Below are 15,464 nucleotides of genomic sequence, written 5' to 3'. Positions count from 1 at the left end.
TTTTGGAGTTGAAAGGTTCCTCCTAAGAGTTTTACTTTTATCCTGACAAATTCAATGGAGGTAGCCAAATTGAGGAAAGTGTTCGACCAGCCTCTTACCTAACTACTCAGCCCAGACCCCAGTATTTTTTAACCAGGCTCCACCCAGGGCATCTCCACTGAGTGGGTATTTCCCTGGTATATTTCAACCAGCTCCACCTGGGACGTCTCCACTGAGAGGGTATTTCCCTTGTATCTTTCAACCAGCCCCACCCGTGGAGTCTCCACTGGGTGGGTATTTCCCTGGTATCTTTCAACCAGGCCCCATCCAGCATGTCTCCACTGGGTGGGTATTTCCCCCCAATATCTTTCAACTGGAGGGCCAGGTACCTGGATACACAGCTAAATAAAACTCAGTATCAACTAATATGGGAGATCCGAGAACCAGGAGAGACTCACCCAAATTCCTCTGGACTCCCCGAGTAGGTGCATGGGCACAAAGGGCCACAGCTCGTACCAAAGCTGCAGTTCCTCGGAGAGTTCAAGTGAAGGAGAGAAGTCTGCTCTGGGTCCCTTTGTGGTCACCAAAACTGTCGACTGAAATAAATGTGCAGCCTTAAAGTTGAGAGTTATGTTTTATTTGATGGAAGGACTCGAGGAGGGATGACAGCCCCTCAGATTGTTAGAGCAGGCAGATAGCTAGATATGAGCAGAGAAAGGGGGACACAGACCAAATGGCAGGAATTGGGCAGAAAGGAGGGGCACAGGCCAAACGCAGGAAACCACACATCATGTGAGCAGCAGGGATTCCTGGGCAAAGAAAAGCTGGAATCTTTGGGCTGATAAGGGGCCACACCTTTTGGCCTGGAAACCAACAAAGAAAGGTCAGAAAAGGCAGGAATTTCCAGTGTCCGAATGTAACCTTTTACTCATATGCCCTCATTTCAATAAAATTAGCCTTGCAGATCAGAAGTGCCCATCATGCACCAATGCCACGACACTTCCGATCCAGACTAAATAAGGACAAAAATCCCTCCTCCCTTTGGGAAGGTGGAATTGGGATGATAATCAGGAATAATGACCCCAAACCCTTCCCTCCCCAATGAATATTCTGCCCATTCATTTTTACACCCTATGTAACTAGCTTGCCAAAGAAACTCAGGGCAGCTGCTCCCCCTGAGCCTGCCCGCTCTCCCCTGAGAGTGTACTATCCATCCTTTAATAAATCCTCACTTTACCTTTTTAACCTCTAAGTCTTGTCTCTGAATTCTTTCTGGGATGGGACAAGAACCTGGAACACCAGTTGCACCTATCGGCGGCGAGATTGCTCTGAGGAACTGCTCCGAAGAAGTAGAGGAGCTAGGATATATAGGAGCTTTATAACAAAGACCTGGTAGTTGGAAAAATTAAAGATTGCTTGTTATCTAAAGAGAACCAGGCATATAGAGTTAAAGAATTTAGTGCCTTTCTAAATTTATGAGAGGAAGCAAACATTTGGACTCATTGAATTCATTCCTTTGACAAGCATCTAGCTATCTAGGGCCAGTATCCTGTCCTTTCTTATTCTGAGTCCCCTCAGAGGGGACCATTGTGAGTGGTTGCAGAGGCTGGGCTTCAGGCCTGTCCTCACTGGGGGGTGGCGACAACCGCTGATGAACTGGTTTCAGCATTGTTTACTGATATGGTTGCAGTATTTTCATTCACACCAGATACACCAGTCCCACTCAGCTTGCTGAGGTGGGGAGCGGGGGCTGTGCTGTTAGGGTGTGCTCTGCCCTACCCCGCGGCATGGCCTGGGAGCGGCCTGCTGCCCAAGAAGCCGGAAGCCCTTCTCCAGGTCAGCTTGCTCATGGGAGGCAGGCACGGTGCGGCCAGGGGGCGGGTAAGGTTATTTATTATTAAAGATTCAAAACTATTTACATGGTCTCTTATTTAGAAATAGCTTTATTAGAAGACTGAAGGGTATTTAAAAGGTGGAAAAATACCCATGATGTTACCATCATTTTTATTAACTAAATGTCAAGAACTGTGCAGGGTCTAATATTTGACCCCTCTTGCAAGCTAACAAGTTAACAAGATGCAGTTTTGTGGATGCTGCCAGGGGACAGGAGACTCCCTCCTAGGTCAGAGACCAAGAACTTCCTACCAGCACAGCAGGCAGCCTGTGGTTCACGTTCATGTTGGTTCCTGAGTTCATTTCCTATTGCTGTTGTAACAAAGGGTGACAAAATCAATGTCACTGGGCTAAAACCAATGTGTGGTCAGGGCTACGTTCTATACAATACCTGCCTTTCCCAGCTTGAAGAGGTTTCTCACATGCCTTGGCCCAGGGCCATGTGTCACTGTGACCTCTCCTGCTACTCCACATCTCTGTCTCTGACCGTCCTGCTTCTCTCCCATAAGGATCTTCGTGATGTCGTTTGCTTACCCACAGTGATCTCCCATCCCAAGGTCCTTAAGAGTCACACCTACAGAGTCCCTTTTACCACACACAGTGACATATTCACAGGTTCTAGGGATCAGACCTTGGACATATTGGAGATTCATTGTTCTACCACATTCTTCCCTTTGGCCCCACAGATTCATGTCCATCCCACATGCAAAATGCATCCACCTCATCCCAACACACTTCAGAGTCTCATTTACTATGCCATCAACTCAAAGTCCAATATGTAGTCTAAGTATTTTCAGCTCAAAAGTCCTCAACATTTTCATCCTCATCACCTAAGTCAGGCGTGGGTGAGACCCAGGGTGTGATACTTCTCTGCTCAAAATCTTACAATGGATTCTCATTTCACTCAGTGAAGAAGCGAGAGTCCTTTCAGTGAACTCAGAGCTTTCCTCCCCCCTCCCCAAGCTGAGCTCATCTCCTATTTTCTTCCTGGATCACTCCCTTCAGCCGCACTGGGCTCCCTGCTGGCCCTTGGGAACTTCAGACATGCACCCACAGGGCTGTTGCCCTGGCCAGTCTCTGTCCAACTCATATGCTGAAGTCCTAATCCCCAGGACTACAGAACATGACCTCATTAGGAAATAGGGTTGTTGCAGATGTCATTGGTTAAGATGAGGTCATTAGAGTGGGCCCTAATCCAGTATGACTTGTGTCCTTATAAAAAGGGGCAATGTGGACACAGAGACACGTGTACATGGGAGATGACGTGATGAGATATGGAGAGAAGACGGTCGTCTCCAAGCCAAGGAGAGAGGCCTGGACCAGCCTTTCCCTCCCAGCCCTCAGAAGGAACCTGTCCTGCTGACATCCTGCCTGCAGACTCCCAGCCCTTGGAGCTGTGTGACAGTGAGCCTCTGTGGTTCACGTCACCCAGTGTGCAGTGCTGTGTTAAAGGAAGCCCAGCAAATAACACCCCCTTCTCATGGTCCTCAGTGAGGCCAGCCCTGGCCATCTCATTTTAAACTGGAAACTGCATACCCCTTATCTCTGCCCCAGAACCCCCCACTCCCTGATCATACTCTTTCTATCACCTTCTAGAATACCATACAAGTCACCTGACTGTTATGACTGTAGTTTATGTTCTGCTCCTCCTCAGTCCTGCAAGGAAAAGGATACTTATTTGTTCACCGATGGATCTCTGGTGGCTTGACCAGTACCTGGGACACTGCAGTCAATAGAAATTGGCCGGATAGAGGGAGGGACCATTATTATATTCACAGGTGAGTGAACAAAGGTTCCGGGGGATTGAGTGTTTCGCTCAGGCACAGAGCTGGTAAGTGTCAGACCAAGGTGGGTTTCAAGTACCTATGAACCTGAGGGTGGCTTGAGTGATTCCCTTTCTGTTGGTTAGTATTTCTCAGGTGTCTGTTTTTTCTGGCTCTAACTTTTGACCTCTTTCTGTTGCTCTTTTAAGCTTTCAACCAGTTTTAAGTTTTAATTTTGCTTTGTTTCGGGTAAACAAATGAAACCTGTAAATCTTTTAACTCATTATTTATTTCATCTGAATACATTGTGATTAGCGATGATGTTTTATTTCTGGCATCTTGTTTTGTGATTTCTATTTGCTTTGCTCTGCTTTTCTCCTGCCTGTTTTATACCTTGCAGTCATGGTTAAGAGCATGGCGTCTAGAGACAGCCTATCTGGGCTTGGTTCCCTCCCTTGCTAACCATGTAACCAGGATATGTAAGCCCGTTGAGACTCACTTTCTTCATATACAAAAAGTGGTACTATCCCCCTCAAAGTCTGTGAGCATTAAGTGATAAAATAGATGAAGAACACAGAATAGTGACTGGCCTATTTTGCATGCTTCATTTTGACTTCTTTATTTTTATTCTCTTTTTAAACAATTATTTTAGAGATTACTCTTGAATTTTAAGGAACACCCTAGATATTGAAGGTTAAATGTTATTTAACCCACACATATAATTTTGTATACCAAATGTTATCTGTATTTTGTTTCCATAAGTTCTGTTTAGTTCTTTAAAGAATTGATGTTTTATTTTTCATGATGTCTTCATTTTTCATTATGTTATATATGATTCATTTTATTTTTTAATGATTCAGTCATACTTATTTTATGCTCTCTCTTAGATTGTTTCATAATTTTAGGCTCTGGAATATTGACCATCCTGTGTTTTATGGTTAGCTCTTTCTACCCTGTGGCCACTTATTTCCTTCTGTTTTTATTTGTGTGTCTGTGTGTATGTAGATTTGTGTGAGCTTCTCTTTAGTGAGTACAATTTTTTTCCTATGATTGTCCCTTACATCTTGGTTTTTAAAGTTTTCCTAGAGAACAATTTGTGTTGGTTATCCTAAGGCTCCAGGTGATTTGATCAATCTGGAATTATTATATTTTTTGGCTTGGGAATTCCTGAATCTTAAGTGGAATATCAACCTGGATTCCATATTCATATGAAGCAGGGTTTTGGAGATTAGATTTTTTTTAAAGGAGACTTTTTTTTTCCCTAGAGAACCAGTTCTTTCACCCCTTTCTTGTGTGCACACGTGGAGAACTTTGAGTCTCCCTTTCAGTGAAGAGGCAAGTCTTCCAGTACGTCTTATGCATAGGTTTCTATAAAGGAAGACTCTTCTACATCTGGTATGGATCCTTTATTCTAAATGGACATTGTATCCCTATTTATGTGCAGATTAAAGCCCCTTCCCTCCAGGGTGCGGTGGCATCAGCTCACAAGATTACCATTCTGGCTTTAAGTGTCCTCTTTGTATTGTCACCTGAGAACTTCTCTCTCCACAGTTAGCTCTGTATTACTTTTGTTGTTGTATTTTATCCAACATTACTGAAAGTTTTACTTAAAAGGGATCCAAATTAGCTGTGTTAACCTGTTTCTAGAACTGAAAGCTTCAGTTCTAGAGTATCTGTTTGATTTTCCTTAAAAATACATTCCAGTATATTTCTCTGGTGAAAGTCTTTATCCTGTTATCTATTTTCCCATCATTTCCTCATTTTCTTGAATATATTAAAAATGATTATTTTATAGCCTTTATTGTTAACTCTGATGCCTACAACACCTGGGGGTTTGCATCCATTGCTTAATGTTTCTTATTCTCATATTATCCGTCATATAGTCTTGACATGTTGCATGTCTAGAAATTCTTTATTACATGGCAGACATTGTGAATGAAAAATCCATATGTTATCTTCCGTGAGAGGTTTTCAACCTTCCCATCAGGCAGACAGGGTGAGGGACTGATCATTTCACTCCAAACAGGCCCTGAGGTGGGTCAGGACTAAAGTGCCTTTTTTCTTAAAACAGCTTTGAGGTGTACTTGCAAAATAATTTTCACATATTTAAAGTGTACAACTTAATACATTTTGACATAAGTATATTCCCAAGAAAACATGACCACACTCAAGACAGTGAACATACCCATCACCCACAAAACTTCTCTCCTACCTTTTGCTGTTCCTCCCTCCCTCCCCATCTCTTGCCCTGGAAACCATTGGTCTGCTTTCTGTCACAACATATTGGTTTGCATTTTCAAGATCCTTGTGTGAATGGATTCATGCAGTATCTACTCTATTTTGTCTGACTTCTTTCATTCAGCGTAATTATTTTGAGAGTCATCTGTGTTGCTGTATTAATAGTTTATTTTTCTTATAGCAGAGTATTGTTTAGAGCTGAGTTTTTACTGAATAGTTTATTGTGAGCAGTGTTTGGATAGACCATCATTTGATTCTCCATTTACTTGTTGATGGATGCCTGGATTATTTACAACTTTGGCTATTATAAATAAATTTGCAATGAATATTTGGTTACAAGTCTTTGTATGGACAAATGCTTTTATTTTCTAAAGCACCCAGATGAGGAATGTCTGGGCCATATGTAGATAGATGTTTACCTTTTTTAAAGAAACTGCTAAACATTTTTCCAAAATGTATTATTGTAAATTCCTCGTTGTATATATGACTTCTGGTTGCTCTAATTCCTTGCCAGCACTTTGTGAGGTCGGCCTTTATAATCGTATTCATTCTAGTATGTATTTGTACTAGTATCTCACTGTGGTTTTTAAAAGCATTTCCCTAAAAACTAATGGTATCTTTAATCCACATCTTTTCATATGCTTATTATTCATCTGGATATCTTTAGTGAAGTGTGTTTTCTGGCCTCACTCATTCATTCAGGTGTTTGCTTTATTACTGAGTCTTGACAGTTAGTTATTCTGGATCAGATGCAAAGAGAGACTGTGAAGGAAAAGCCAGGCTGGTCTAACAAGATAAATCACAAGTCTAGGAATGTGAAGGAGAGGATGGGCTGGGCTAACAAGATAACTCACAAATCTAAGTATTGGAATACTGATCTGAGTTCTGCTGGACTAATTTGTAAATCAAAGTTAATTAGTGTTGGTTTGCTGATTCCTTGTTCATGCTTTTTCTTTTTTGCTAGCCAGCTAGATTTTCAAAGAGATATATCCGGCTTTGGAATGTTGGTTTGCTGCCTCCCTGCCTCCACTTTTGTGATAATGATGCTGCTAAAGCTGTTCCATGCCTATTGGCCGAATAACCCAAGCTTGTAATTTATCCTATAAAACCTCATGCACACGCCTTGGAGGTGCTCAGAGCTTCGGAGCAGAAGCCCCTCTGAGCCCTCTGGCGTAATATATCTGAGTACTCCAACCCTCTGAGTGGTGCTTGTTTCTTGGCTTGCCTGTCATTTCTGTAACATTTCTGGAGGCCCCAGCGAGATACAACCACGCCGGCCCATTGAGCCACTGGACTGGTGGCTCCAGCCGACCGAGGGACGGGATTTTGGCAGCGAACGAGGTGGCGCCGCCAGACGGTATTCCGGGTTCTCCTTCGTGATGGCAACTCGGCCCCCCGGGTGGCTGGAGTACAACCAGAGCCAGATTCCATGGAGGGATGGACAGACTAACCAGGTGGCTGTCCGGACAAGGTAGGAACCCCCGGGAGGAATCAGGTCATGTCCCATTGGGCAGAAGAGGAGGCTGATCCCCTCCTACAGGCTCTCCGTCTGATGGTATTTCAGGCGGGGGAATCAGGTCACGAATCAGGTCCTGTCCCAGTGGACAGAAGAGGAGGCAGATCCCCTCCTACAGGAAACAGGATATTGGTATTGGTGGGAGGACTGTTGTTAACCTCTGTGTGTGTGTGTGTGTGTGTGTGAGTGAGTGAGCGGCCTGTGAAGCATGCGATCAGGCTCGAGTTTGTAGCTCCACAGCATTCTGCTATGGAGTTCGAGTGAGTCCCAATCTGCAGTTTTGTGGTTACCTCATACGGCTCAGGGTGGTATCGGCCCCTCAGGGTCCCGAACGGAGTCAGCGACTTATACTGACCCGCCAAAGCTAAGATGCACCTTCGTCCCCACGAGGGGAGCGGCCAGGCCGACACAACGAAAACCCTCCCTTGTCTTGTCTGCGACACCGGCACAGGGTGGCTACACTGGGAGGGAAAAGGACATAGACAGCCAATGAGTCAATGCCCCTTTGCCCTCGGAGGCTAGGATGCTATTTCTTTGAGAAAGTCTCCCACCTGATTCTGTCACAGAACACCCAAGACTTATTGTTCCCTTACTGAACTGACCCAAATAGTGCCCCTTTTGACTAGCCTTAGACCCCCAGGACTCAAGTTAAAAGACGATTTCCTTCAGGACAGGGCTCACCCAGCCTTGGAGATCCCTTTTCTAGTCCATTTGTTTTACCACCTGCTGTCAGTCCCTTGCCCCTGTTACGTTAGTTCAGGATATAGAGAGGATTTAATGAAGAAAGTCCCTGGAACCGCTTGAGGCCTTGAGCTCCAGAGACATCAGCTGTGACTGGAACCCAGACTCCCTGACCAAATTAGCCTTCAAACAACTCATAGACCCAGCAAGAGAGCAGTCTCTCTGGGAACTCCGGTGTTTTGAAGAATGAAGAAGGAAAAGATATAACGGCTACCTTCCCAAATATCTAAAACAACAGATCTATTATCCTTAAACATCTAAAAAGAATGGGAGGCTCTAAGTCGAAACCCACCACTCTAGACTGCATGATTAAGAATTTCAAAAAGGGATTCTCAGGAGACTATGGAATTCGAATGACCCCTGGCAGGCTCTGCACTTTGTGTGCTTGAATGGCCGGCCTTTGGAGACCGGTGGCCCTCAGGAGGAACTCTGGACCTAGCAACAGTGTGAGCAGTCTATCGAATAATCACTGGAACCCCAGGCCACCCAGATCAATTCCCTTACATTGACTCCTGGCTGAATATCACCCAGACTTTACCCCCATGGATTCAGTTCTGCTCAAATGGACTTGGGCAATGCAAGATATTAGCAGCTCAGCCGGTCCAGGCCAAAAAGACACCCAGAGAAAAACCTATTTTCCAGGGAGATGCAGAGGACAAAATGTGCCTGCCCCCTCCGTATGTCCCCGGGGCACCAACACCTCCCCAATCTGAGGACCCAGAGGCAGAGCCCAGCCCCAAGCCTGAGCCGATAGAAAGGAGACTCTGGTCAGCACAAGCCAGAAGGCCAGCACCACCGGCCCTCCAAATGCCCCTGCGGGAGACACAAGGGCCACAACAAGTTGGGGAAAACAGGACTGTTCAGCCCAGGCACCCCGTACTCTGCTACCAACCCTTTAGCACTACAGCCCTTCTCAATTGGCACCATCATACTCCTTCCTACTCTGAAAAACTGCAGGCATTTCAATCACATTATGGTCTAAACAAAATTAAGAAGAAGAGCTTCCACAATAATAGCAGATAAAGAGCCACTGGTAAACCAGTCAGGATTTTTGGCCTGCCCTCCAAAGAAAAGGAGTGAAAAGTGTCAGAGCGGGCCACGGAAGAAGTCAAGCGGAGCCACGCCAAGTGGCAGAGGATGGAGCAGCGACCACAGCCGCCCGGCAACAACAGCAGCGGCAGCCCCCGCATCCCTGGCACCGCCTCCACCTCTGCCACCGCCTCCTCCATGGCAACTATCGGGGAGAGCCGGCCCATGCCCCGTCCCGAAGCGATGCTGGGATAGTAATAGAGCTCTGTCACAAAGACATGTGAATATTTGGTCTCTGTCCAGCCCACAATGATTTCTACTTGGTGGTATGTGACAACTGTAATCAGGCTGTCAAGACGCAGGCTATGATTGAACTCCTAGAGTCTATCTTCTATTCTCATCAGCCCACCTGGGAAGATGTCCGCCAGCTGCTTCTGACTCTTTTCAATATGGAGGAGAGGAGAAGAATTCTCATTGAAGCACGAAAATGGCTGCAGGGCCGAGCCCCTGGGGACACAATGGATGTAGAGAGATGGGCCATGACACATGCCCCCGACACCAGACCAGATTGGGACTTTAACACCCAAAAAGGAAGAGAAGCGCTGCGTGAGTACCGGGAGGCCATCCTACAAGTGCTAAGAGCGGGAGCCAAGAAGCCAACTAACATGTCTAAAACGACCACGGTGACCCAAAGGCCAGACGAAACCCCCATTGACTTCTATGAGAGACTGTGTGAAGCATTCCGAGTCTACACTCCTTTTGATCCTGAGGCCCAAGAGAACCAGCAGATGGTCAACACTGCCTTCGTAGCCCAAACATACCCAGATATATGCCAGAAACTCCTAAAACTGGATGGATTCGCAGGGATGAATGCTACACTGCTGCCTGAAGTAGCAAACAAAGTTTTGTAAACCAAGAATGGGAAGCACAATGGGAGGCAGACCAGAGAATGAAGCAGAAAGCCGCACTCCTTGCAGCAGCCCTGGGGAAAACAAGCTTCAGCCAGAATCCTGCACCATCCCGGAAGAGGAGACCCGAACCATGGATGCCCCTGAGACAAGACAAGTGCGCATACTGCCGGGAGACTGGACACTGGAAGAACGAGTGCCCAAACAGAAAGGATGGAAAGAGAGCACCCCTCAAAAGGCCTACTTATCAGCTGGAGCCACCAGCCAGTAATCACATCGGACAGGCTGGGGTCGACTCAGAGCAGGAGAGACCGGACTCCCTGCCCCTGGGCCCCCGGGAGCCCAAGGTCAAGATGTTTATAGGAGGCCAACCAATGAACTTTATGGTAGACACAGGAGCAGAGTATTCTGTGGTGACCCAACCTGTAGCACCCCTGACAAAGAAAAAGGCGACTATTTTAGGGGCTACTGGGGATTCAACTGCCCGCCATTTCTGCCAACCACAATCCTGTCAAATAGTGGGCCATCTAGTGACAGATGGCGTTATTCACTGTAAAGGACACCAAAAAGGAAATGATCCTGTGAGCCAGGGGAACAGGTTGGCTGATCAAAGGCAAGAGAGGCAGCCGCCTGGGAACACTCAGTAATTAAAGTTATGGCAGCGCCAGAGCTACTCACTGCCCCAGAATATAGCCACAATGAAAACAAGTGGGCACAGGCTGAACAAGGAAAGAAAGGAAACGACGGATGGTGGATCATGACGGATGGAAGGGTTTTCATCCCAGAACGACTAGCTTCTCGTCTAGTCCAACAACAACACGAAGCCACACATATGGGAAAAACGGCTTTGGAGGCCCTCTTAAAGCGATATTTCCTAATTTCTCATCTCCCTACTCTATGCACATCACTCTCCCAACGCTGCTTGCTCTGTGCACAAAACAATCCAAAACAAGGGCTCACTGGGCCAATGGGAATACAATGATGCGGATTGGCTCCCTTCGAAGATTTAGAAGTGGACTTTACTGAACTTAGGCCCAGTAAGGGATATAAGTACCTGCTGGTTTTCGTCTACACCTTCACAGGGTGGGTAGAGGCCTACCCCACCAGGACAGAGAAAGCAAGAGAAGTGACAAAGGCTCTCAGGGATGTTATCCCTCAATTTGGAATGCCTACCTCCATCATGTCTGACAATGGACCCGCCTTTGTGGCGGAAATTGTACAGCAAGTGGCAAAGGCACTGATCATCCGCTTTAACCTGCACACAGCATACCGGCCTCAAAGCTCAGGGAAGGTAGAATGAATGAACAGAACTCTAAAACAAATGATAGCTAAAATCAGCCAAGAAACCCAGCTACCCTGGGTGGACATTTTACCCCTGGCTCTGTTGCGAATAAGATGCACCCCAAGATTTAATATTGGGTACTTTCCCTTTGAAATACTCGATGGGCAACCTCTACCTTTAGTCAGGATGGGAAATCCCACCCCAGAAATAGGAAACTTCGGGCTCCACCAACAACTGTGGGGACTAGGACAAGTACTATGAGAAGTTTGGGGTTGGGTAATAGAGAGAATCCTCTTTTCATTAAGGGTCCAAGTGCATCCCCGTAACGAGGTGACCAAGTATGGGTGAAGGATTGGAAAAAGGAACCTCTCAAACCAACATGGAAGGGACCATATTTAGTGGTATTAACTACCCCTACAGCTGTTAAAGTTACAGGAATCATCCCTTTGATCCACCACTCCAGGGTTAAGAGAGCGACTTCACCTCAGACAGAGGGTCTTTGAAAAATTGAGAGTGTCCCGGGAGACCCGCTCAAGATCAAGATCAAGAGGGACCAGAAAAGGATTGACAAGCCCTGCTCTAGCCACACCCGAATGCTGGCTAGTCAATGCACTGCCGAAGCTTGAGGAAAGCTCAACGAAGCTGTTAAATGTATTTCTTTTGTGCTCCCTTGCCTCTTTCCTTGTTTGCTATACCAGTCTGCGTACTAGCAGTGGGGCTAGCTAGCGCCACCCAACCTGACTGGAACATAGGGACAGGAATCGGTGGCATAGCCTCTTCCTTTTATTACTATTATCAGCTTAAAGGTGAATTCAGCCACAATCTCCAATGAATAGCAGAAACCCTGGGAACTCTGCAAAATCAAATCGACTCTCTGGCCGAGGTGGTCTTACAAAACAGGAGGGGTCTGGACCTACTCACAGCCAAAGAGGGGGGACTATGCCTCTTCCTAAACAAAGAGTGCTGTTTTTATGCCAATCAATCAGGAATTGTCAGAGGGGTGGTTCAAGAGTTACAAGACCGAGTGGAAAAGAGAACACGTATTTTAGATAAGAACCCATGGACAGGCCTCTGGGGTTGGAGCTCCTGACTGGCACTGTTCATAGGTACTTTGCTCCTGATTTTTGCAGTTCTGCTATTTGGGTCCTATGTCCTAAACTTCCTGACCCGCTTTGTCAGTGGGCGGACAGAGGCTATAAAACTTCAGATGTTAGCCTCCAATTATGAGCCCCTGCAACAGATAAGTGATGATGCGTACTCCAACTAGGGTTGTGAAAACATCAAGAGGGGGGAATGTGAAGGAAAAGCCGGGCTGGTCTAACAAGATAAATCACAAGTCTAGGAATGTGAGGGAGAGGCTGGGCTGGGCTAACAAGATAACTCACAAATCTAAGTATCAGAATACTGATCTGAGTTCTGCTGGACTAACTCGTAAATCTAAGTTAATTAGTGTTGGTTTGCTGTTCATGTTTTTTTGCTAGCCAGCTGGATTTTCAAAGAGATATATCTGGCTTTGGAATGTTGGTTTGCTGCCTCCCTGCCTCCACTTTTGTGATAATGATGCTGCTAAAGCTGTTCCATGCCTATTGGCTGAATACCCCAAGGTTGTTCTTTACCCTATAAAACCTCATGCACACGTCTTGGAGGTGCTCAGAGCTTTGGAGCAGGAGCCCCTCTGAGCCCTCCGGTGTAATACATCTGAGTACTCCAGCCCTCTGAGTGGTGCTTGTTTCTTGGCTGGCCTGTCGTTTCCATAACAAGGCCTTTATCAGATATATGATCTGCAAATATTTTCTGTCGATGGCTTGTCTTTTCATTTGCTTAGCAGTGTTTAGAAGAGCTTTGAAGAGTCTTCATTTTGATAAAGTTCACTATATAAGTTTTTTTTTTAACTAGGTTATACTTTTGGTGTCATAGCAAAGAAATATTTGCCAAACCCAAGGTCATAAAGCTTAAGCCTATGTTTTTTCTCCTAGCTGTTTTATGGTTTTAGATTTCCTTTTAATATCTATGATCCATTTTGAGTTATTTTTTGTGTATTTTGTGAGATATGGGTCAAAGTTCTTTTGTTTTTTTGCATATCACTAATTTTTCCAGCACTATTTGTTGAAAAGATCCTTCCTCCACTGCATCCTTTTTGATAATAAATTGTCCATATAAGTGTTGGTTTAGTTCTGAACATTCTATTGTGTTCCTTTATTCTATTTTGCTGTTTTTACACCAATACCATGCATTCTATTGTAGCTTTACCAAAAAAAGTCTGAAAATCAGATAGTGTAAGTCTTCCAACTTTGTTTTTCTTGTTTAAAGTTGTTTTGGATATTTGGGATCCTTTGCATTTTTATATGAATTTTAGAATCAGTTTTTAAATTCCTTACATCCTGTTCTGCCAAAATTCCACCCATCTCTTTGGCCATCTCCAAAACCACATTTTCTGAAGAAGTCTCTCTAGATCCCAGGTGAAAGAAATTTCTCTTTCTCCTGTGCTTCATTCACATTTCACAATGTTTGATTGCATTTATTCATGTTTGGCTGTATGTACTTGTCTGATCTTTCCTGCCATATAGTAAATCTCTCAAGATTAGGAATCTTGACTTGGTTCCCTCTGTCTGCTGAGAAAACTAGTTCTGTGCTTTGCAGGAGTGAGCCCTGCAGTAAGAGGTATATGCAGCAGACATCTAGCTCATTGCTTGCATATTGTCAAGGAATCCTGCAGATTTAGAATTGTTTATTGACTGTTGTCTCCAAGATGGCTCAGTCTTTTTTATTTCTATTGCTACTGCTGCACTTTCAAAAAAAATTGGCTAATTATTTTCCAAATATCAAAACATGCTGTAATTGAGTTGTGATGCAAATTATGTGCTGCTGTGTTTTAACAACCTGCTTAGTGTTCACATGCACCTTCAGTCACAGATCTTTTGGGAGAATATAATATCCTTAGAGATAGCAATGCTGTCTTTGACTGCCTGAGCAGCAGTATCTGAACTGCTGTATTTCCAGTGACCCTTCTAGCCCTCCTCCAGCCCTCCATGGGGGGACCTGCAGTTCTGCCCTCGAAAAGCCTGTTGTTTCTCAGGAAGAATTCCCTATGAAACATAATCATATCCTTCTTGTGGAGACATTCAGTCCAGAGACCTGACAGCAGGGGAAAATGTTTAGTCTGCTTTTGGTAGAGTCTAAACTCTTCCATACCTATTAGAAGCAAATCCAATGAGGAAATTGTGTTGGCATCTAACAAATCAGCATAAATGTCTGATGAGGAAGATCAGCTTCCCCATCCCACTCAGGCGTCATGTTGATGTGACGCTCACCGTGGCTAACCTTTTCTCCTGTGAGCAACATAAGGTTCAAGACGTTGTGAATGGCTTTTTGTTTTTCTTCCTTAGTCTTTCCACATTCACTGTGTATGGTGAGATTATATGAATCCTGCTTATTTTCAGCCCAGCACTAATCTTTTTTAAAGGATCATGTGTTAAAAGGCCAGTGGACAATTTGTTAGAAGATAGAAATCCTCTTTGTTTTTGGTCCTAGAATTGACTCTTGGTTAGTGGTGAATGAAAATTCCCCTTAAAAATTTAAATACAGTGATATAAAGTTTTAAAAATAGTTAAATATTAGTCAATTTCATTAAACACTATAGCAGTTATTTACCTTTAAGCCTGTTTCTAGGGCAATTTTCCAATGATTCCCTCTCTTCATTGATTCTCTCTTTATCAGAGTCCTTGAGAGGCCCCTGTCATCACTGTCAGTGTCATCATCATCATCATGGAACTGATTCCTCTGGAAGATTCTAGGAAAATAAAGAGATGGATGGGCTTACGTGTAGGTCAGTGTGTGCATATACAATAAGAACAGTTATCAGACATTAGATGCAAGATATCCATTTTATTTAGAGAAGAATGTGGTCATGAAATCCTGATGTGGTGAATGAAGGAAGCCGTGGGAACAGGATAGTCAATGGAAAGGAAGAGAAAGTGAGTGAAGCTGGGCCGCCTGTGACATGTTACTGTACATGGCAAAAGGGATGACAGATATTTTAGGACAAAAATCTTAGAGGATTTCTGTCTTCTAAATTGTCCATTAGCCCCTTAAGCCCATGATACATTATTAAAGAT

At 44.7% G+C, this 15,464-nt stretch overlaps 1 pseudogene; it reads left to right on the top strand.

Moving 5' to 3' along the window:
• The first annotated feature begins 10,089 nt into the window (after positions 1–10,089).
• LOC135323385 (trafficking protein particle complex subunit 9-like) overlaps positions 10,090–15,464 on the top strand; it is a 58,744-nt pseudogene continuing 53,369 nt past the window's right edge.

This window comes from Camelus dromedarius, chromosome 18 (genome assembly GCF_036321535.1).
Source record: "Camelus dromedarius isolate mCamDro1 chromosome 18, mCamDro1.pat, whole genome shotgun sequence".
NCBI lineage: Eukaryota > Metazoa > Chordata > Mammalia > Artiodactyla > Camelidae > Camelus > Camelus dromedarius.
This window is presented reverse-complemented; position numbering and strand designations above follow the sequence as displayed.